Source organism: Equus caballus, chromosome 23 (assembly GCF_041296265.1).
Source record: "Equus caballus isolate H_3958 breed thoroughbred chromosome 23, TB-T2T, whole genome shotgun sequence".
NCBI lineage: Eukaryota > Metazoa > Chordata > Mammalia > Perissodactyla > Equidae > Equus > Equus caballus.
The window spans coordinates 54076387-54098499 of NC_091706.1; the positions used below are offsets into that span (position 1 = coordinate 54076387).

The window sequence follows — 22113 nt, forward strand, 5'->3', positions numbered from 1 at the left end:
GTGAGTACTTATAATTCCATCCCCCTAAGATTCTCTGGGATCCTGCCCTCTTAGCTATCCCTCTCTATCAGTGTCTTCCATTTTTTCTTCAGTTTGAACTTCTTCCCCTCTGCTTACAGACATGTTCAAAGCTCTCCCATCATTAAAAGGAAGGGGGAGAAAATAACCATTGACTTTCTATCCTCTTCTTATCATGTCCCAACATCTTCTCGTTTTCCATCCAAACTTCATGAAGGAGGTGTCTGTTCTCTCTTTTCCTCACCTCCAGACTGTTCCTCATGCTCTTCAATCTGGCCAGAGTTTCTGCCCTTGGTGGAATAATCAATGTGAGTTTTTTAGTTTTATGTTTAATATTCCAGGAGTGAGGGCTCCGTATGTATAAAGAAGCGTTTAAAAGCTATTTGGTTTTAAACTTAATATTCAATTTATTAAGGTCATAAAGTCAAAAACAAGTTTTTCTTTCTTATCACTTTATTAAAAAATTAGAAACGTCAGAGAATATTCAGGTTTGTCAAGTAGGTATGAAGTCAGATTTCACCATTTTAAGATAGATACACTAAGGAGTTTGACTGTTAAAAGTTAAAAATCCTATCCCGATCATCTAGTACATATATACAGCCTGTGGAAAGTAACTTGACACTCCGTAATCCTGAATTTTCTTCTCTATAAAATGGGAACAATAATCTCTATCTTATAGATTTGTTTTGGAGATTAAATTAATAATACAATTGACATGTAATTGTAATGCAATTGACATGGTAGATATTATTTCAATAAAAGTCCTGTCAGATAATGAGTTTTCTTTCTAGTTCAAGTTATAAAGAATAGCTGACTATTTATGTAGAACTAGGATTTAAAATTGGGGTTTAAAGGGAAGTATTTACACATGTATCCATCTGTTAAATGTGTTTTCAGTTTAGAATATGGATCAAATCAAAACACTGAACTATGAATGGCCAACAGGCATCTAAGAAAAAGCTCAAAAATACAGGTCGTCAAATAATGCAAATTAACTACAAAATGGAATTTATATTTATAAATGTAATACTTATTATTGGTGAGTGTGTAGGAAATTGACAATTTCATTTTCTTCCCAGGTAGTGCAATGTGGCAGTAGTTCCCATAATTTGACTCAGTATAAATTGCCCATTCCTTTTGATTCCTCATCTCCACTTCTAGAAAATTATCTTTAGGAAAAAAATTCTATTTATACAAATACTCACATAAAACAGCTAGAAAAGACATGAACATCCAATGGAAAGAAATACTGATTGATTAAATGTACAAAATATACAATCTGATATTGTGTAAAAACTTATAGTCAAATTATCTTTGGCTTTTGGCTTCAAATCAAAATTAATTGCTCATTAAACTAGAATTACAAGGATAATCTGTGAAATTCTATGTATTTTTATATACTTTACAGAGTCTAAATAAGAAATACAGAGCTTTACCCTAAGCTTACCACAAAGGTATTAATACTATGCTTGCTTTATTTCATTTCTTTATTTAATTCAAAACTTTTTTAAGGTTGTAAGGCAATTACCAATGGTTACCATAAAATTTGTTTTCTAAACTGGGACACTTTTTTTTTTTTTTGAGGAAGACTAGCCCTGAGCTAACATCTGCTGCCAATCCTCCTGTTTTTGCTGAGGAAGACTGGCCCTAAGCTAACATCCGTGCCCATCTTCCTCTACTTTATATATGGGACGCTGACCACGGCATGGCCTGCCAAGCGGTACCATGTCCACACCCGGGATCCAGGCCAGCAAACCCTGGGTCACCGGAGCGGAACGTGAGAACTTAACCGCTGCACCACCTGGCTGGCCCCATAAACTGGGACACTTTTGAGATGGAAAGTGGGAACACTAACAATAATTCAAATGAGTTAGTTGATTTCTATCAGGGATCTCAGGATCGTCCACGCACACCAGACCACCTCATACCACCCCATACTTATCCCAGCACGGGGAGCAGTTTACAACTGGGGTGAGCAGAGCTTCCTGGGTCAGTGTCCGTGACCACAATATGACCATATAGGTCAGAGATTTCAGACCAGGTCCCAGGACCGGAGAATCCCCTGCTTCCTGAGTGAGTCCATCTGTGCTGGCGGTAGACCTGCGAGGTCCCTTTACAATTGCTGCGTCACCCAGGGACTTCAGGCTTATATCCTTCATAGGGATTTTGTGATTTATACCAACTGAGTTCTTACTGAATTCTTCCTTGCTTCCTTTTGTTGTCTGATTTGAGTAGATTGAATTCTCCACCACCAACATCCTGGATTCCTTTTAATGCTTCTGACCAGCCACAGCTCTGACGTCATTTTCATATCATCTCATTGGCTTTGGTATTTTTTTCACATTTTTTTCTGGCTCTGAAATGATAAATTTTTGTTCATGCTAAGGATAAAGGTCACCAACAACTTCCTAATAATCAAATCTGATCAATCATTTTTATTCCTAATTTTAATGGGCTACATCATGGTCAATTATCTGAACTACTCTCTCCAGCAACTTCAGTTTCCTTCATACATCTTCTCCCTCTATCTCTGTCAGACACACACACACACACACACACAGACACGCTGCTCAACTCCCTAACTTCTTGGCTCATCCCTTAAGACCCAGCTCAGATATCACTTTCTCCAGGAAGACCAGGAAACGTGCCCTGCTCTGTGTTTTCACAGTCCTGAGTGGCAGTCTCTAACCTCATGCTCAGCACACTTTCCTAACATCTGACTTCTCTTTCTGACTCCTCTCACCTGGGAGTTCCATATAGGCTCAGAGTGTATAGGCCATACATCTTTCTGTCTTCGGCACTTAGCTTGAGGCCCAGCACACCGTGGGAAGAACAGATAGTAATTAAGAGATCCGACTCTGTAGTTAAGACAGATTTAGGACTGAATCCCGATCACCCGAGTTACATAAGTTTGAGAAGACTTCAAATGTGCTGAGTCTCATGCAATAATAGTGATAATATCACCTACTATGCGCTTCTCAAGCATCACATTCCACCTTGAGTTTTATTATCTTAGTTTGTTTGCATCTCTGTAAAGTTCATGGACCCCTGGGAGAGGTAACATTTTAAGCTGATATTGGACATTTACAACTTGCAGGAATGAAAGGTTTGATTGATTTTTTTTGGTGGGGAGGAGAGAGGAAAGACCACAAGGGCCCAAAAAGACAAGGAAGCTTTTGAAAGAAGCAATAAGCACAAAAGAGAGGTGAGAAGGACTCAACTTCTCTTGGTCTGCTCATCAGAAAAATGGGGATTAGAGCGGCACCCGGGTGGAAAGGTGGCTGTAAGGGTTAAACGAAGAGTATATGGTTCTCAGTAAATACTAGCTATTTTTAATGTTGCTCTTGAAGATGCTCAGAAGACAACCATGACCCCATTCCCATTTATTTTTAAGTCTTTATTTGCAGACAACACATGGATTTAGCAAGGAAAGAAAGAAATGCTCTTACATTATTTCTTCTATTTTAATTTTTCTCTGCTGCCCACAGGTGTGCCTTAAGTTCTAACAGTAGAATGAGGAGCAGAGGCCACTCAAGGGCCTGTCTTACGAGTCTCTCAACGTCTTAGTCAGTTGGGGCTGCTATAAGAAAACACCACGGGCCAGGTGGCTTAACAGCAAGCCTTTATTTCTCACCGTTCTGGAGGCTGGAGTCCAAGATCAAGGTGCTGGCAGACGCAGCGTCTGGTGAAGGCCTTCTTCCTGGGTCGCAGACAGCGCTCCTCTCGCTGTGTCTTCACATGGCAGAAGGGGTGAGGGAGCTCTCTGGGGTCTCTTTCGTAAAAGCACGAACCCTATTTACGAGGGCTCCGCCTTCACGACCTGATCGCCTCCCAAGGGCCCCACCTCCTAATACCATGACGCTGCTGGTTAGAGTTTCAACACACGAATGTGGGAGGGACACAAACATTCCGTCCATGACACCATCACAGCTCAGTCCTGACGTACTGAGCAGAGCAGATTATGTTTCAACTGTAAAGTTAAAATACATCTGAGTATCTCTAACTTCTTGGTCCTTTTCTATACGGAGGACAGAAAGTGAGGCCCGTGTCTCCTTAGAGCAAGGCTGAACATTCTCCCTTCACCAAGGGAGGGGTGTGGGGTTTAGGCTTCATCTTGTAGTTTGCTTGTCCTATAATAGAAATAATAATATCTATTTCAAAGGATGTGAGGCTTCTAGGATTCCAGGAAAGATGGCCATTCTGTCAACCAGAATATCTTCTTAATGCACAGCATTGTTATAGGGAGAGTGGAAAGTTGGACAAGATTTTTCTTCACTGAATCTCAATACGGGGAATCTCCAACTATCTGGAGCTCACCACATTCAAAACAGATGGTCACAACCGACCCTGGTGATCTCAATTCAAAGCAAGTGGCTCTGCCCTCAACCAGAAATACAGATGCCACGTCATATTTTATTCTTGGACACTCCACTCTTATTAAAGGTTATATAAGGAATCGCCCTTAAAATTTGCTGTAAATATTTTTTGAGAAAGTTAACTTCTAATTCCCTCTATAAAGTACTCTGCAATAAATGTATTGCAAAAATTAGACTTAAGTAATGTTTTCTTTGATTATGACATTACTGTGGGTCTTTACTCCAGTAAGAGTAGATTGGAGCATTTTTCTTTTCTCTTTTTCTTATTTTCTTAAAATTTCAGTCTAAGTAATAATCACTTACTGAACTATAAGGCAAGTATAAGAAATTTAAGAAGGTCCAGTTAATTAGGCTTTCTGTGACAAAATAAACCCAATTCTCTAGTTACTAAAATGTTAATGTTAAATGATATTAGGCCTATACTGTATAGTGTCAGAAAAAACACACAGTTTTACTTTTTCAAAAACTAATAAAATAATTCATTAAGTTATTTACCACAATCAGGAGAGTTAAAGAACTTGGACTGTAGATAAATCTTTTATTTATTTACCAAATAATATTAATTTTTTTAACAGAAAGTTACCTTCAGGCTGGCCTGGTACATATTTTTATATCTTTTCTTCTCTATCCTAATAAACACCAGCCACTGTTTCCTTTTAAATCCATTTCTTTCCCCTAGAGGCAGGGTAAAGAGAAGTTACTTATTTTGACAACTTTCTGTAGAAAAATTTCTCTGGATACAATTTTATTAAGGTTTGTTGTGTCTATTTGGGAGTAATCTTTTTTCTAGTGACCACACTGTGTGCAATGATGCCAGTGAGGTTTTTGAACCTGGATTTACACCAGTGCAGACATCTCTGGGGTCTTTATGCCTTCCTGGGCTTGCCTGGCTAGGAATTTGAAGGGGGGAAACATTTTTTACATTTATTATTATTATTATTATTAACTTTCTTACTGTCCTCTTAAGATACTTTGTTGACAGTGTTCTGCTGTATCCAGAGTGGCTACTTGCTACCAGAACTTTCATCTTTTTCCCTAAGCTTCCAATGCCAGACTCTAATCCACTGACAAAGTAGTGGCCAAAATGTCCCTACTCACTGCAACTCCTGTGATACGGGAGTATCATAACAAGATCTGAGTCACACGCTATCGAGAATCTGCAAGGACCAGGTTGTTTAGAATTTTTATTTTGGCCCAAATTTCTATAAGGTGGTGTGGACTTATATGCGTTACTTCAGCCATGACAACTCGACAGCTTTAACACACCTAGCTGAGGAGGGGTTACCAACCAGCTTGGGCTAACTTTGTAGCACCCGTCCAGGCCTGACACATTCAGGAGGAGAGACGGGACCACTCAGTGGGAAAGCTGATATGCTTGGCTGAGATGATACATTTCATACATTTGTATGAGTATTTCCTCTTGAATATTTGATGATCCTGGAATGATCTGGAGAAGCCTTCAAAATTAGCGTGCAATTTAGTCATGTTTAAAGACATAAATTATCGTAGGTTCTCCCCCTCCAAGGCAACTGTGGGACACTGATGGATCATTGCTTGAGACCTGAAACGGACAGCTATTGGCAACACCAGCTCAGCAGCTTGTTGGCTAGGAGCTGCAAGTTGGGGAGGTATGTATGAGGGATTATCTGAAAAAAGAGGAAGCGACTGAAATATCCATACAGTTTCATAATTAGAATTTTTGTAAGGTGGCCTGAGTCCTTTCTTAGAATTGTCTTCAGAAAAACAAGGGTACAGGTGATCAGAGGGAATGTATAGGGCAAGAACAGAAGGGAAGGGCAAGATGCTACTCTCAGAGAGAGACTCTAGATCCTTCTGTTGTCCTGTTGAAGATTCCTCAGACCAAGCAAAAAGGGAGACCACTGATTGTTAGAAAGTTTGTCCCCCTTTTATTCTAGGGCTTGCTATGAAAAAATTATCCAAAACTTGGAAATAAGCCAAAAAGACTATTGTCTGTCTTTTCAAAGACACATTAAAGCATTGTCCAACAAGGGTACCCAACAGCCATCTGATTCTGGAAGGAGAGTGGAAAACAATGGCCCATGTCCTCAGCCAAACCAGCTCTCCACCTGTTTCTTCAGAGCTTCAAACTAAGAATGGTTTTTACAGTCTTAAGTGGTTGGGAAAAAAATCTAAAGAAAATAAAATGTTTTCTCATGTGAGATTCAAGTTTTAGTGTCCATAAAGTTGTACTGGAATACAGCCACGCTCATTTGACTAGACATTGCCTACGTGCCCGAGCTTCACACACTCCTATGTTGTTGCCTCTTGGTAAGCAAGGTTTGCTGACCCCTTACCTAAGCTGTAACTTTTATTACTTCTTATTGAGAAGGGTTCAGACTCGGGCGTCAGATATCTTGTTTGAGAAGTTACGCATTTTTTTCACTGTTAAAGATGCACATGGTATCTGTTCACAGAAAAGACAACCAAAAGGGCTACAGTTTTATTGCCTTGTGAAACAAAAATCAGTTTTGCATCTAATTTTTCCATCTCATGCTAACATTCTTTTTTCTGGTATTTCGGCTTCTTACATCCTCTTTGAACCAGCTTGGCCATCCCGCTGGTGCCTTTACTGAGTTAAATACAGCTCTGACACAGGCTGACTGTATATTTGTTTGAATATTGTGTGTTTAAGTTTCCGAAAACTTATTTGGACACATTCTTCTAAAATGGACTCGTTAAGAGAACCCTGTAGGGGCTGTTGTGAGTTCGAATCCCTTATGGCTGGCCATGCCACGTGTCTAAGTATTTGTGTGCTTTTATTCACGATGCACAATGAAGGAAACTGCGAGAGTCCCCTTGGAGGTGGGTCAGTTGGTCTCGAAGGACACAGCCCATACAAAAGAACAAAATAATGCCTGACAGCAGCTGGTGGGTGGGTGTCTGGTTTCTCAGAAGAGGTTAGAAAATTGCTTAAATTTTGTCTGGAAATGCTTTGTCTGAAAATTTCTTTCCAGAAATGGCTGTCAATTACATCACTCAAAAAAACCAAACCAGACTTGGGAAAAGTTTCCCTTCAAACACATCACATAATCAAAACAAGTGCTTGATCCCTGACCTGAAGGTTATGGCAGAAAAGTCCAGAAGTCCAGTTTAGCCCCTTCTGAGTTCCCAACTCCTTCCAGCGTAGGGGTCTTCTAAGGCTCACAGGCTCTCACTTGTTACAGGGACTAACTTTTGGCAAGAGAACGTGCCGAGTAGAAACTGGACTTGCTGGTCACATCAAAGCATGTAAGTTGGTGAAGACCCCATAATTAGGAAGCGACAATAAAACTGAGGGTACCTGTGTCCTGCAGTGGTTCCCCTGTGAGTAACGGGTCTCCTGCTCCCCAACACAGCGATCAGCAGACCGGCTCCTAGAAAACCACGTCCCTGAAGGGCTTGCTGGTTGGCGCCTTCCCACCAGCCTGCGTGCAGCCTTGAAGCCTGAATTTCTTTTCCCTTGACTGTCTGGACTTTTCTCTTTAGTTTTCGTCTTCAGCCTGCATTTGGCCTAGTGAGGCTGGATCTTGATGTTTGGACCTTGACTTCCTGGGAAAGACAGCTCACTCACATAGTAAGGAGGGACAGAAAACCTGGTTAGTTTTAAACAACAGTTGATTACGTTGAATATGCCCAGACGCCGCTAGCAAAGCTCATCTCAAAGTTTGTGCTCTGGGGAAGATTTTTTAACTTTTTCCTTCTCATTTCACTTCCACAGCCATGCTCCCACCCCCAGAGTAATCCGCAACATTTCTGCATCTCAGAACATCACTCTCACCCATTCTGTTTAGGAGAGCTTAATCCATCAAAGGAGGGTAAATTGGATTATCCCAGTAGGGAAAGGATGGGCATTTTGAGAGTAAGGGATTATCCCAGCGGAGGGCTGGTGGTGGTGTTGGGGTGTGTGTCTGCGTGTGTGTGTGTGTGCGTGTGCGTGCGTTTGGGGCAGGGGGCGGGATGGTGGTGACCAGCCAGTGTTGAATGATGAAAATGTGACTCTGGATTCTGAACCTAGGTGTCTGGGCCGTTGTCCGAGGTGGGAGGGGTTCAGGATAGCCGGGGATGTGAGCGAGGCAGCGTCTCATGCCCTTTAAAAGCCTCCTCCCAAATTGAAGATGAGTAAGCCATAGTTGGTAAATCAAAAAGTTTACCCAGCAACATGTTACTCTATTTCCTTTTTGTCATTCCTGAGCCTCGGGTCAACCCCATTCCTGCTCTGTCCTCCAGGAATTCAGGCAAAGGAGCAAACCCCCCGGTCGAATTACTGTGGTAGGAAGAGCAAACCGCGTCCCGCCCCGGGTTAGCAGCTGGAGGGAACCTTCGGGAACCGCCAGTTCCTTCTTCTGGAGGAATCTCCCTTCCGTGAGAACTTCTGGAAGGTAGATGTACCTGATTTTACAGACAAGACCTTGGACCCAGCTAATGCTGTAGGGTTCTCGTGAAAGTTAACAGGGCTGATCAAAGTGCAAAGCACAGAGTCTGGGACAACACAAGCGCTCAAGAAACCATCTCCGTTATTATCATCATTGACCCGTTAGTTATAACCGGGGGTGGGAAGAAACAGACAACGGAGAACCGGAAAAATCTGCCCAAGCAGCGGGACTTGGGAACCTGGAACTCGGAACGCAAAATTGAGGACGGGGGTGGCGGGGGCGATGCCACACAAGCAGCCAATCCAGCTGTCCCCGGAAGGAAGAGGAGGAGCCAGCGCCGTCCGGGGACTCCGCTTGGCTGTGTCCGGCGCTGCGGCCTTGGCCCCCCTGTGCTTCTCGGCCCCACGCGCACCCGCCACCGCAGCCTGCTCCTTGCGCCTGACGAGGCCACCGCGCCCTCCTAGCGCAGACATGGCCCCAGGTGCCAACTCCACGGCCGTGAAGGTGAGATTAGCGTTGCCGGCGGCTTCGGTCCGCCCTGCCCTGTGCTCTCTCGTTCCTGCCCCGGGGGATCGCGCCTCCGGGCCGTGCGCCGTCTGTGCGCCCTCGTTGCGGCGGGGAGGGTCTGGGGCACCGCATCCCGGGCCGGTTCCCGCCGGGGCGGGGAGCGAGGGGACAGGGAACGCTTGCAAAGTCGCACAGCTGCAGCCGCACCAGGCAGGGCGTGGGCTGGCCCTTTGGAGACAGCAGTCTGGGGGCTGCGCCCGGCCCCCAACCCTTCCCAGGCGCCACTCCCTTCCGGGGAGATGCGCCTGGCTGAGGCTAGTACCTGTGCCAGGTGAGGGGGGCCTGCAGCTGGTGAGACCCTCTCCCTGAGCGCTGCCAATTTCACGCTTCCGCTCTGCTAGGCTCCCTGCCCCGCGGACCACGTGGGAGAACTGCGTGCTTGCTCTTTTGCAAGCTTCCGCCTGTGTTTTTTTTCCTTCCCCAAGTAGCCCTTTTCTGTTCTGAGGTTTTCCCCTGCAGCGCAATGCTTTGGGGATTCTGAGATTTCTTTACAGCACCGAAGTGGAAGACAGTCCAGGGCTCCTCCCTGTTTGGAGGACTCTGGCTTTAAACTGCTTTGTTTGCAACCTGGAAAGTTAGAAGTCAGTTTTCTTGTGCCCTCGGACCTCAGAGGTCTGCGTACAAGGGATCGCCTGCGGTGGGAGCTTGGGCCAGAGGAGGGCGTGAGTCCCGAAGGGAGCCGCGAGCTTCCCTGGGGCTTTTAAACAAACACTTCTTTCCTGGTTGGTGCCTGGGAAGGAGTGAAGAGTCACAGAGCCAAGGAAAGAACTGGTGATCAATCTTCAGATCTTTTCTAGGCTGTTTGTGATTGGCTAAGAACCACCTTACTTCTTAAACTTGAGAAATTCTTGGCGGATGGGATAGGAAGGTCCACCGCCTTCTCGGGAATCTCTTGTGATTCCCCGCTTTGTGTTCACTTCTCCAGGGAGAAGACAAATCTCTGGGGTCAGCGTGTAATGAGCCAGAGGGATTCATTTATTAGGTCCTTGCAGCTCTTAATGAGACACTTATGAGGGGGAGAAGGGGGGGTCGCAGTCACACTTCCATATGAAACTCCTTTTGCCATTTTGAAAAGGATCTTGCATTCAACAGATATTGGTGGAACGCTGTTCCCTCACCAGTCACTGAGAACAAGGCAGAAAGCGTTTTTATGAAGCTCCTGTGCAAAGGAAGCGAGGTCCTTAGGTGCCCATCTGTAAGTGGGGGTTTTACCGTAGGGTTTGCTGGGACGTTTAGACTTGTGTTGTCTGCCCAGCACGTGGTTGAAACTTATTAAATGGTAGTGCTTCTAAGTGGGGGAGCTGAGAGTAATTTTGAATATCTTTTCTCCAACAATTGAATGATCATGATAGGTCTCATGAGCCCCCAGCCTTCAGTGGGCAAGCAGGAAACTCTGACCTGTCCCTTACGGGAATGCAGTTCAAGTGATATTGAAAACAGAGAGGGATGCTATTTATGACAGTGTCGCTTTAATCTGGTTCCTCATTCTCCCTGCACCCAGGGGCCCTGTGATATTGGGTTGGTGCACTAAGTGCAGAGTGGGCGCTGTGGTCGAGCCCCGAGGTGAATATTGAAGGAGGCAGATTTTTGGTCCTGGCGAGCCACTCACTATAAAGTTGAGGTCCACGTAGTGCCGGGCCTGCCTGCTGCTTTCTGTCTCTGAGGATGGGAAGGAGACTGCTTTGCTGTTGAGAATCCATGATGCCAACTGCAGTCCCCCGATGGCTGAGCCAACATCCCACGTAGAAAACATGAGGTGCCAGTGTCCAGAGCAAAGCAGGCTTATAGAAGCCATATCCTATCCTCAGATCGTGGAACGTAGAGCTGGAACGTTCCTTAGACCATATAGCCACACAAACCCCTTTTTGTGGACTTAAAGCTGAGGCCCAGATAGGTCGACTGAGGTGTCCAGACTTACACAGTTGGCCCTAGATAGTGACAGAATTGGGCCTAGAGCCTGGCGTTCCACCAGCTGGATGTTCTGAGGCATTTCTGAAATGTGCCCTGTGGTCTCTGCTCTGTTTCGTTGTGGAGTAAGGAGATCCTGCAGCCTTAAGGCAGAGGGAGTGTGGAGTGAGGGCGTAAAGCAGGCTGCCTCCCTGTGCCCATGGGGCGCTCTCCCGTGGTGTTGAGAACAGCCGTTTTCTGGGTGGACCTCAGGGAGGCGTCGTCCTCATCAGCCATGGGCAGGTGGTGTGCTTCACTGCGCAGAAGGGTGAACCTATCCTTGGCATCCGGACAGGGCATTCTGAGGGTTCCTTCAATTGGCTATGGCTCCGCCAGGCAGCTGCCCATCTTTTGCTCTGGAGGATTAAAAACAAATACGATGTAATCCTGGTGCTGTGGCAAGGAGGGGATATGGTCCCCTCATCAGTGGGTAGGGGGCTCTCACGAAATGGTATTAAGGGGGAGGGGCAAGTCGTGGAGTCTAGACTCTGGAGAACAGGCCTTGTAAGGTCTTTTTTTGGCTGGCTGTCTGTAGCCAGCAAAGGCCTTCAGAATGAAAGTCCTTCAGTGACCCTCTGAACCTGGGGGACAACCCACAGGCCACAATTGGAAACCAGATGACCAATGAGCCTTCATCTTTTGCCTAGGGACACAATGGCATTTAGGGCAGGACCTTCCTCCTTCTGTAGGACTATCCTGAACCTTGCAGGATGGATGGTGCATCCTTGGCCCCTCCCCACAAAATGCCAGTAGCACTCCCCCAGTCGTGGTGGCAGCCAGAAATGTCCCCTGGGTTTCCAGACACCCCCAGGAGAGCTGATTCACGCTCAGGTGAGATCCCTGGCCTAAATCCCCGAGACAGAGACAGCCCGGAGAGGAGATGTTGGAGCAGCCAGGTTTGCGTGCTCACCAGCAGAAAAAAAAGAGATAAGGGGCGTTTTTTGTTGCTTTGAGGAAGTGCATTTTGATTTGGTTAGGTTTTGCTGGAGGTGGGAGTGTGTACAGAAACAGTGACAGGTAATAATGCATTATGTCATTTGATGTTCACAATTCTCTGAATTAAGGAAAAATCTTCCCCTTCTAGGTGCAGATGAGGAAACAGGTGATAGAAACTTTTGTGTGCAATGGACTCCAGGTCCTTCACTGGGATTGTGATCGTGGCATTCTGGTCTGTGCCTCAGAAGCATCTACAGCGGTGGTTCTCCAAGCCCACCTGGGAATTTGTTAGAATGCAGATTCTCGGGCCCCACCCCAGTCCTGCTGAATCAGAAATTCTGGGGCGTGGGGCCCAGGGTCTGGGTTTGAAAAAGAGCCTCAGTGGAGTCAGATGCCCATGGGAGCGTGACCCCCACTGACCATGGAGCTTTGAAAAGGCTGGGCGTCTGCATTTTCCCCCAGCTCCTCAGGGGAGCTCTAGTGTCCTAGTTGCCTGTGGCTACTGTAACAGTTACCACGGACTGGATGGCTTGAAACAGTGCAATGTCTCTCTTGCAGTTCTGGAGGGTGGACGTCTAGGATGAGTCCTACAGGGCTACAATCAGGTGTCAGCAGGGCAGGTCCTCTTGGATGATCTAACAGGGCATCCATTTCCTTGCCTTTTCCAGCTTCTAGAGGTCACCAGCATCCCCTTGTTCACAGCGTGCATCACGTTGCCTTACATCCCTCTGCTTCCAACATCACATCACCTTCTTCCTCATTTGACCTTCTTATGAGGACTTGTGATTACATTTAGGGCCCACCCCATAATCCAGGATAATTTGGACCTCACGATCCTTAACTTAATCACATAAGGTAATGTTCATAGGTTCTGCGGATTAGGATGCAGGTAAGACCTGTTTCAGGGGCCATTATTCAGCCTGTGAAACTTGGCTGGCCCAGATTTTAGAAATTTATGATCTGAGCCGTAGAGTGGGGGTGCTCCATTCTGGCTGCACATTGGAACCTCCTGGGGAGCTTGGAGAACATGAACCTTGCCTTTCCCCGTTAATGAGACTCTCTGGAATCTGGGCCCTGGGCTTTGGTTTTGACAGCATCCTGGGGGATTCTAGAATCCAGCAGAGGACCCAGGAGGAGCACTGGGAAGAATCATATCTTGCTTTTGCCAGAGGAGATTGGTTAAGTAAAAAACACAGACGTTCTAAGCCCTCAGTTATCTCTGAACAAAATGCAGTCATGCGTCACTTAATGATGGGGATGAATTGTGAGAAATGCGTCATTAGGTGTTTTGTTGTGTGAACGTCATAGCGTGCACGTACACAAACCTAGACGGCACAACCTACTACACACCTAGGCCGTATGGTGCTAACCTTAGGGGACCACCATGGTATACGTGGTCTGTGGTTGACTGAAACGTTGTTACGTGGCACACGACTGCATAGCATTACTGTATTAGTTTGCTGGGCTGCCATAAAGGACCACAGCTTGGGTAGCTTAAGCAACAGAAATTTATCCTCCTAGTTCTGGATGCTGGAAGTCTAAGATCAAGGTGTCGGTAAGGTTGGTTTCCCCTGAGGCCTCTCTCCTTGGCTTCCAGGTGGCTGTCTTCTTCCCGCGTCTTCACGCGGTCTTCCCTCTTTGTATGTCTGTGTCCTAATCTCCCTTTATAAGGACACTAGTCATTTTCAATTAGGGACCCTCTCATGACCTCATTTAACCTCAATTACCTCCTTAAAAACCCTATCTCCAGATATGGTCTCACTCTGAGGTATTAGGGGTTAGGACTTCAACATATGGATTTGGGGGAAGCAATTCAGCTCGTAACCATCACCTACCTGGGTGGCTTACAGAGGGGGAGTCATGTCAGAGATGGAGCCCCAGTTATCTCCGTGGACTTAGCAAGGGCATTTATTTTTTTGAGGAAGATGAGCCCTGAGCTAACATCTGCTGCCAATCCTCCTCTTTTGCTGAGGAAGACTGGCCCTGAGCTAACATCTCTGCCCATCTTCCTCCACTTTATATGTGGGACCCCTACCACAACATGGCTTGCCAAGCAGTGCCATGTCCGCACCTGGGATCCGAACCTGCGAACCCCGGGCCACCGAAGGGGAACCTGCGAACTTAACCGTTATGCCCCTGGGCCGGCCCCTCATTGTAGGTTTTGAACAGGGCTCCTAGACTGGATATTGGGCCACTCTGTCCCCATACAGCTGGACTTCCAGGGATTTTGCAAGGCCCTGGGAGGCCTCAAAGCCGGGTCGGCCCAAGAAGAAGGCCTTTTGTCTGTGTGCTTGCCAGACTTGTCAGTGGCAACCAGAGCCTAAGGACTGAGATGCTGAGATCAGGGAGTGCCGCCAGCTTGAGCTGTGGCTCCCTTGCCTCCTCGTGAGCTTGAGGCGCCCAGAGGCAGCCATCTCCCTGGCATGAGCTAGTCTCCACGGCTCAGGGGTGTGGGGTTTTGAGAATGCAGTCACAGAGTGCTGGGCTCCTTAAGGTAGTGTGTCCATGCCCCAAAGTGATGGTGAGTGGTTCCTGAAACCAGGTGAGGTATGTGAGATCCCCTGGGTCCAGGTACCAGTGGACATAGACGCAGGGGAGGGGTTAGTGTGAGCCCTTCGCCACTGCGGGAAGTACGCATTCTGGCCAGGTAAGCCAGCATTTAGACAAAATGCTTTCAGGTCTCAGAGAGGAAGGCAGACGCTCTCCTCTTTTTATGGAGATTGACTTGGTGCTCCGTCAGTGGAAAGTGTGGGATGGACCACTAATTGTTAAAATTTGCCACTGACCTTGATTGACCGGAGGTCCCTGTTTCAGAACTTTATCGTGTGCAATGAAGAAGTCCTGGCTGGGCAGAATTGGCCCAGAAATTCCATCTCGGTCCTCGAACACATTTCCTAGGCCTCCTAGGATTGCCTGGACTGAGGGCTGATGCTGCTGGCCCAGGAGGCCTGGTAAGGTCTTGTCATTGCTGCCTGAGTGTGGCTGACGTCACCGATGGAGACCCCCCTCTCCTCCAGGTTCACTTAGACGCCCAGAGTCATCGTTTCTGTGCTTGCTCTGTGACCTTGGTCCAGAACTTGACCTCTCTGAGCATCAGTTTCCTCAGTACATGGAGACAGTGAAACTTTTCTCATAGGGTCTGACGTTATAAAGGTCTCCAGGGGGTGTTGGGAGCTGGTCCATCATCGTGGGTGAGTGTGAAAGAGCTGGGTTCCTCTTCCAGCTTTGCTCCTTATGATTTGTTCTTGGAGAAGTGTCTTGATTTGTATGCGTTCCTTCTCTGTAAAATGGGTGTAATACTGCAGGGCCTATCTTATAGGGCGGTTGAGAAGATCAGAGGAGGTGAGGCCGCTGAGGCGGTTAGCACAGTGCCTGTGACGTGTGGGTGCTGAGACCCAGTTCCTTTATTACCATGGCAGGGCCTGAGTTGACTGTTGAATTTGGAGGCTCGGGGTGGACAGAATTAGGCCATCCGTGCTTGGGAGTTTCGTCCTAGTCGTACTCTGCTATGGGCCAGCAGGTGGCGGCATTGCCACATCTTGGCACTGCTGGCCTCCCTCTGCAGCAGGAAAATGGTTAGAGGTCCCTGGTGAGGCGGTACTCAGTCGCTACACTTGTCCTGTATCCCTTGCTAGATACGGTTTTCCATAAACAAGCAGAGCCGTTTGGGTGACCAGATGTGCCCACCTGCAGATAATTCCAGAGCCGGAGACCCCACCCTGGCCTTTCTGGCGAGCAGGAGCAGCTCTTCTTTTCGTGGCCAGCACTCCATGTTCCTCGCTGAGGGCTGAGTACCAGCTTCTAATGCAGTCCTCGTGCAGCCAGCATGGTGTGGACTGAACCTTGGGGCCGTGAGGTTGGGCTCGACGGCCTGAACTTCGGCAGGACCCCTGGTCAGCATTTGTCACCCGCGGCTGCGATGCTTCCTGAACCGAGAGGGTGGTTTCAGAAGACGGTGTGGGCTGTGTTTCGTGTGTACAAGTCCGAGAGTTAGTGCTGAATCCGGAATGGGGGGGCCACGGCCCAGGGAGCATTCAGAATCAACCAAGTCAAAGTGGAAATAAGTAAACACAACAAAAAAACCAGAAGTTTTGATAAGCAACAGAATCCCAGATAATTTTAGAGTCAGCAGTTCGGTTCTGTGGTCTGGGCGATGCCATGGGCTGGACCGTTCATTAGGCCCCCCGTGATCTGTGGTGCTTCAGAGAATGTGAAATGGAGGATAAAACGGAGAAGCCAGCTAGAGGAAGGCTTAGGATTGCACAAAACAGTGTGTTTTTTTAAAAGAAATATCTACTGAATTGGCGTGATTTAAATGTACTGACTTAAGTGACCACTCTTGTTGATTTGAAAACTGATATTGGTTAGTCTTGGCCTATGGTGTTAAGGTGTAACAAGGCAGGAGAGAAATGTGGGCTTGGCCAGAACGCGCAACCTGCTGTGGTTTCAACGCTGTACCACAAGGTGGCACCAACTTCACAAACGGCATTAGCCGCTTAAGGAACTTGTGGCGACACTTGAAGCTCTAAATCGTATAACCAGCAGCTCTTCAGTAAAATCTTACTAACATGCCCTTATTTTCTTCTTCTGTTGATATTTCTTTTTCCAGGAACTGAGGGCCAGAGAGGTAACCATTTTCCCACGTATTGAGGTAAATCAATTTGTGGAACCTGATGTGGAAATTATTTTATTCAGTTCAGTTAATTCTTAACTCTAGAATTTTTTCTCAAGGAGCTACTTTTTTCATCTAGTAGAAATTTTACTCAAGTGACAATAGATTTAAAGCTTTTCATTGAAAAAAAAAAAAAAGCTCAGTTCCCTTTCCATTAGATTTCCAGTACAGTGTCCTCTCTATAGCATGTTTAAAGTTAAACAGGAGAATTTAATTACTCTTTCTCCTTTAGGAAGCATCAGCCTAGGGAAACCTTCCTAATTTTAGCTATTTCATTTTTAGCTAACAGTTCAGTTAACATTTAATTATTTGTGTAATTGTTCTTGTTTGTGTTTCTTAGTCATCAAATTAGATTACTCTAGAGGGTGGTACTGAGTTTCTTTAACTCCAGTTAATCCCTGAAGACAAGGACTGTTAAATTAATCTCTGGAAAATGCACTACAACACTTGAACTTAAAAAAGAATTTAGAACAGGGGCCGGCTCAGTTGCAAAGCAGTTAAGTGCGCACGTTCTGCTTCGGTGGCCCGGGGTTTGCTGGTTGGATCCCAGGTGTGGACATGGCACGGCTTGGCAAGCCATGCTGTGGTAGGCATCCCACATATAAAGTAGAGGAAGATGAGCATGGTTGTTAGCTCAGGGCCAGTCTTCCTCAGCAAAAGAGAAGGATTGGCAGCAGATGTTAGTTCAGGGCTAATCTTCCTCAAAAAAAAAAAAGAAAATTTAGAACTCCCCTTGACTTAATTATTTATATTTACATGTGTGTATGAAGGACAGGTGGATTTCATAAATATACATGAGGCTAATGTTTCCTGCTATCCCAGATTGCTCTCTCTGTGATCCCTTACAACTCTGATTTTAGTGGCATAGGAAAGAAAAATCTGTTTTTTTATCAGATGAAGTAATGAGGAGAAATCATTACCAAATGAATATACTGAATATTTTCTATCATACCAGTCTTATAAAAATTCTTTATTCCATAGCCCATTATTAGAGAAAATAAAATTGGTAAGAAAGTAGTTTCCACACCATGTTTGTTTATTTTTAATGTTGGTTTTCTCACTTTAGCTAGATAAAGTACCTTTCTGTTCTGGGTTGTTATTCAAATAGTCAGCAATAGGGATCTCATCAAGATGGCTGTGTAGGCAGACTCTGAACTCACCTTCTCCCATAAACACAGGCAGGTTACAACTATTCTGGGAAAAATTACCACAGAGAGAGAACTGAAAACTGGATAAAGATAACCCCCACAGCAAGGGACAGTCCTGACTGAGATGGAAGAGGCAGAAATTCCTCTCCAGAGAGAAAAAAGCCACCTTCACAAGCCACAGAGCTTCATAGCCAGTGGAATGGGAGCCACTCTAAGGTACGCAGCCCTCCCTGGAGAAGTGGGGACCTTACTGGGGGTGCGTTACATCTATAAGCATCCTTCAGACTCAGCATAACTGAGATGACTCATACTATCTGCCTTCTAGCTATTAACTACAACAGGGAATACCCCTAGAAAAGCTACTGGACATAAGCTGAAAAACCCAGCTGTTAAAGGGCCCACACACAAATTCACCCATCTCAGAGCAACTTAAAACCACCAGAAAGAGTGGGGCACAGTCCTTTGGTGAAAAGAGACTCACCTCGTAGGCTCTGGGTGCATCTCAGTGAGAGGCGAGCCCTTTCTGGAGACTGAGACATTGGCAGCAGCCATTGTTGTGACCTAGTACAGGCGTGCTTACACAAATGCCGGCAGATGCAATTGGAGTTCTTCCCCTGGCCTGTTAGCCCAGGGGTCTGCCACACCCACTAGAGTGCAGATTTAATCCAGCTCAGCCAGGGCAGGCAGTCCACCCTAGGGACTGGCCACTCCCAGTAGCAAGCCCTCAGGCTACGTGTTGGCCTGCATAGACTGGGTACCTCGATCCTCCACAAGCAGATGAATGTATCTGCCTCTGTGAGGCAGGGCCTGTGTGAAGACTAGGTGAACTGTGGGGGGTGTTGGTGGAGAGGTGGGGCCTCTGCAGTGGGGTGACTGGGTACACTCCAGGGGATCGAGAAGTGTGCACGGGCCAGGACTGTGTTGACAGTGTGTGTGGACCTGTGGGGGGTGGAGCTTATCAGTGGCAGAAGACTTGTGCTTCACAAACAACCACAAAGGGGATTGGCCCCACCTTCCAAAGCCTGAATCAAATGAGTACTCCCATGCCTGGGGCCAGCCCCACTTGGCTACAATCCTAAGAGAGCTAACAATAGCCTTGCAGGCCTGAGGCCTACAGTAATTATAATTTCCTGAGCAACCAGCCACACTGGGTGCCTACCCAATTAACAGGAAAACTGCAAAAGGAGTGTGCTATTAGACCTTGTAGCCACCAGTGCTAGGGCTACCCAAACCTGACATATAAACAGCCAGCCAGGGAGAGAAAGCCTAGACTCCCTGGGTACCTGCAGTAAGAGCAACCCTGCCCCAGCAGAAGGACACATGTAGCCCACACAGGGGTCACTCCTGGAACATTTCAACTGGTGATGAGAGGGAAGCATACTGCTGGGCCTCAAAAGGCATCCCTTACATAAGGCCACTTCTCCAAGATCAAGAGACATAGCTGACTTACCTAATACATAGATATAAGCACAGAGAAAGAAGCATAATGAGGAGGCAAAGGAATACATTCCAAGCACGGGAATAGACCAGAACCCCAGAAAAAGAACTAAATGAAATGGAAATAAGCAATCTGCCTGACAAAAGAGTTCAAACAAAATCTCATAAGGGTGCTCACTGATTCTGCGAGAAGACTGGATGAACATGTGAGAATGTCAACAAAGAATTGGAAAATATAGAAAAGAACCAGTCAGAAATGAAGAATACAATACGGGAAGTGAAAAATTCTCTAGAGGGACTAAATAGCAGAGTAGATGATACAGAAGAATGGATCAGCGAGCTGGATGAAAGACTAGAGGAAATCAGCCAAGCTGAACAGATAAAAGAAAAAAGAATTAGGCAGAATGAGAACAGTCTAAGGGAACTCTGGGACAATATCTAGTGCACTAATATCCATATTATAGGTGTCCCAGAAGGAGAAGAGAGAGACAAAGGGGCAGAGAATCTATCTGAAGAAATAATAGCTGAAAACTTTCCTAACCTAAGGAAGGAAATAGACATCCAAGTGCAGGAAGCACAGAGAGTACCAAACAAGATAAACCCAAAGAGGCCCACCCCAAGACACATTATAATTAAAATGTCCAAAATTAAAGATAAAGAGAGAATCCTAAAAGTGGCAAGAGAAAAGGAGCAAGTGACATACAAAGGAAAGCCCATAAGGCTATTGGTGGACTTCTCAGGGGAAACCCTACAGGCTAGAAGAGAGTAGCATGACTTATTTAAAGTGCTGGAAGGAAAAAACCTACAGCTAAGAATACTCTATCCAGTAAAGTTATCATTCAGATTGGAAGGAGAGAAAGAGTTTCCCAGAGAAGCAAAAATTACAGCAGTTAATCACCACATAACCAGTTCTATGAGAAATGCTGAAGAGAGTTATTTAAGTGAGAAAGAGAAGACCAGAAATAGGGATAAGAAAAGTATCAAAAACAAAAACAAACCCCAAAACAGGCAATAAAATCACTCATAAAGGCAAAAATACAGTAAAGGTAGCAGATCAACCACATATGAAGATAATATGAATGTTAAAAGACAAAAGTACTAAAATTACATACTTGAAGGTAATTTCGTAGATACACACAAAATAAGAGATTAGATATGATTTCAAAAACATAAAATGTGGGAGGAGGGGAGTAAGAGTAAAGCTTTTAGAAAGAGGTCAAGCTAAACAAACTATCAACTCAATATAGATTGCTATACGCATAGAATATTATATGGGCACCTCACAGTAATCACAAACCAGAAAACTATAATAAATAAATAAGTAATAGGAAAGAGATCAAACATATTACTAAAGAAAGCCATCAAACCACAAGGGAAGAGAGCAAGAGAAGAACTACTAAAACACCCAGGAAAAAAAATAACAAGATGGCAATAGACACATATTTATCACTAGCTACTTCAAATGTCAGTGGACTAAATGCTCCAATCAAAAGGCATAGGGTGGCCAATTAGATAAAAAAACAAGACCCATATATATGTTGCATACGAGAGACACACTTCAGACCTAAAGGCACTCACAAACTGAAAGTGAAAGGATGGAAAAAGATACTCCATGTAATTGCAAAGAAAAGAAAGCAGGAGTAGCAATACATATATCAGACAAAATAAACTTTAAAACAAAAACTGTAACAAGAGACAAAGAAGGGCACTACGTAATGACAAAGGTAACAATCCAATCCAACAAGAAGATATCTCACTTGTAAATATCTATGCTCCAAACACAGGAGCACCTAAATATATAAAGCAATTATTAACAGACATAAAAGGAGAAATAGACAGTAACACAATAACAGTAGGGGACTTTAACACTCCAGTTACAGCAATGGATAGATCATCCAAACAGAAGATCAATAAGGAAACATTGGCCTTAAACGAAACGTTAGACCAAATGGACTTAGTAGATATATATAGAACATTCTATCCAAAAATCGCAGAATACACATTCTTTTAAAATGCACATGGAACATTCTCCAGGGTTGATAACGTATTAGGTCTCAAAACAAGTCTCAATAAATTTAAGAAGATTGAAATAATACCAATCATCTTTTCTGACCACAAAGATATGAAACTAGAAATCAGCTACAGGAAGAAAATCAGAAAAGCCACAAAAATGTGGAGATTAAACAAAATGCTACTGAACAACGAAGGAATCAATGAAGAAATCAAAGGAGAAATCAAAAAATACCTGGAGACAAAGGAAATTGAAAATACAACATGCCAAAATCTATGGGATACAACAAAAGCAATTCAAAGAGGGAAGTTTATAGCAGTACAGGTGTACCTCAACCAACAAGAAAAATCCCAAATAAACAATCTAACAGTTCACCTAAAGGAACTGGAAAAAGAAGAACAAACAAAACCCAAAATCAGCAGAAGGAAGGAAATAGTAAAAATCAGAGCAGAAATAAATGAAATAGAGACTAAAAAAAAAACAAGAGAAAAGATCAGTGAAATCAAGAGTTAGTTCTTTGAAAAGATAAACAAAATTGACAAACCTTTAGCTAGACTCACTAAGAAAAAGTGAGAGAAGGCTCACATAAATAAAATCAGAAATAGGAGAAATTACAATGGACACCTCA

At 45.1% G+C, this 22113-nt stretch overlaps 1 protein-coding gene and 1 long non-coding RNA gene across 17 annotated transcripts in view; one reads left to right on the forward strand and one right to left on the reverse strand.

Moving 5' to 3' along the window:
• Positions 1–453: 453 nt before the first annotated feature.
• On the reverse strand, positions 454–9709 carry LOC102148269 (uncharacterized). Of its 2 annotated transcripts, XR_011431636.1 has the most exons (5): positions 9597–9706; positions 8660–8766; positions 7696–7960; positions 3653–4148; positions 454–2374 (listed from the first exon to the last, which is right to left on the reverse strand). It is a non-coding gene; the product is annotated as an uncharacterized lncRNA (long non-coding RNA). The 2 variants fall into 2 exon arrangements; XR_011431635.1 differs by lacking the exon at positions 8660–8766 and having other exon boundaries at positions 9597–9709.
• The window catches only part of LOC100065486 (S-methyl-5'-thioadenosine phosphorylase), a 48308-nt gene continuing 35261 nt past the window's right edge, over positions 9067–22113 (forward strand). For 4 of the 15 annotated variants that reach the window (XR_011431634.1, XR_011431633.1, XM_070248896.1 and 1 more), the window contains exons 1-2: positions 9101–9271; positions 18068–18253. The gene's annotated coding sequence lies outside the window, so the exon portion shown is untranslated. Of the gene's footprint in view, positions 9272–16831; positions 16869–18067; positions 18254–22113 lie in introns of those variants that run through there. The other 11 variants (XM_070248894.1, XM_070248892.1, XM_070248887.1 and 8 more) reach the window with 7 other exon arrangements.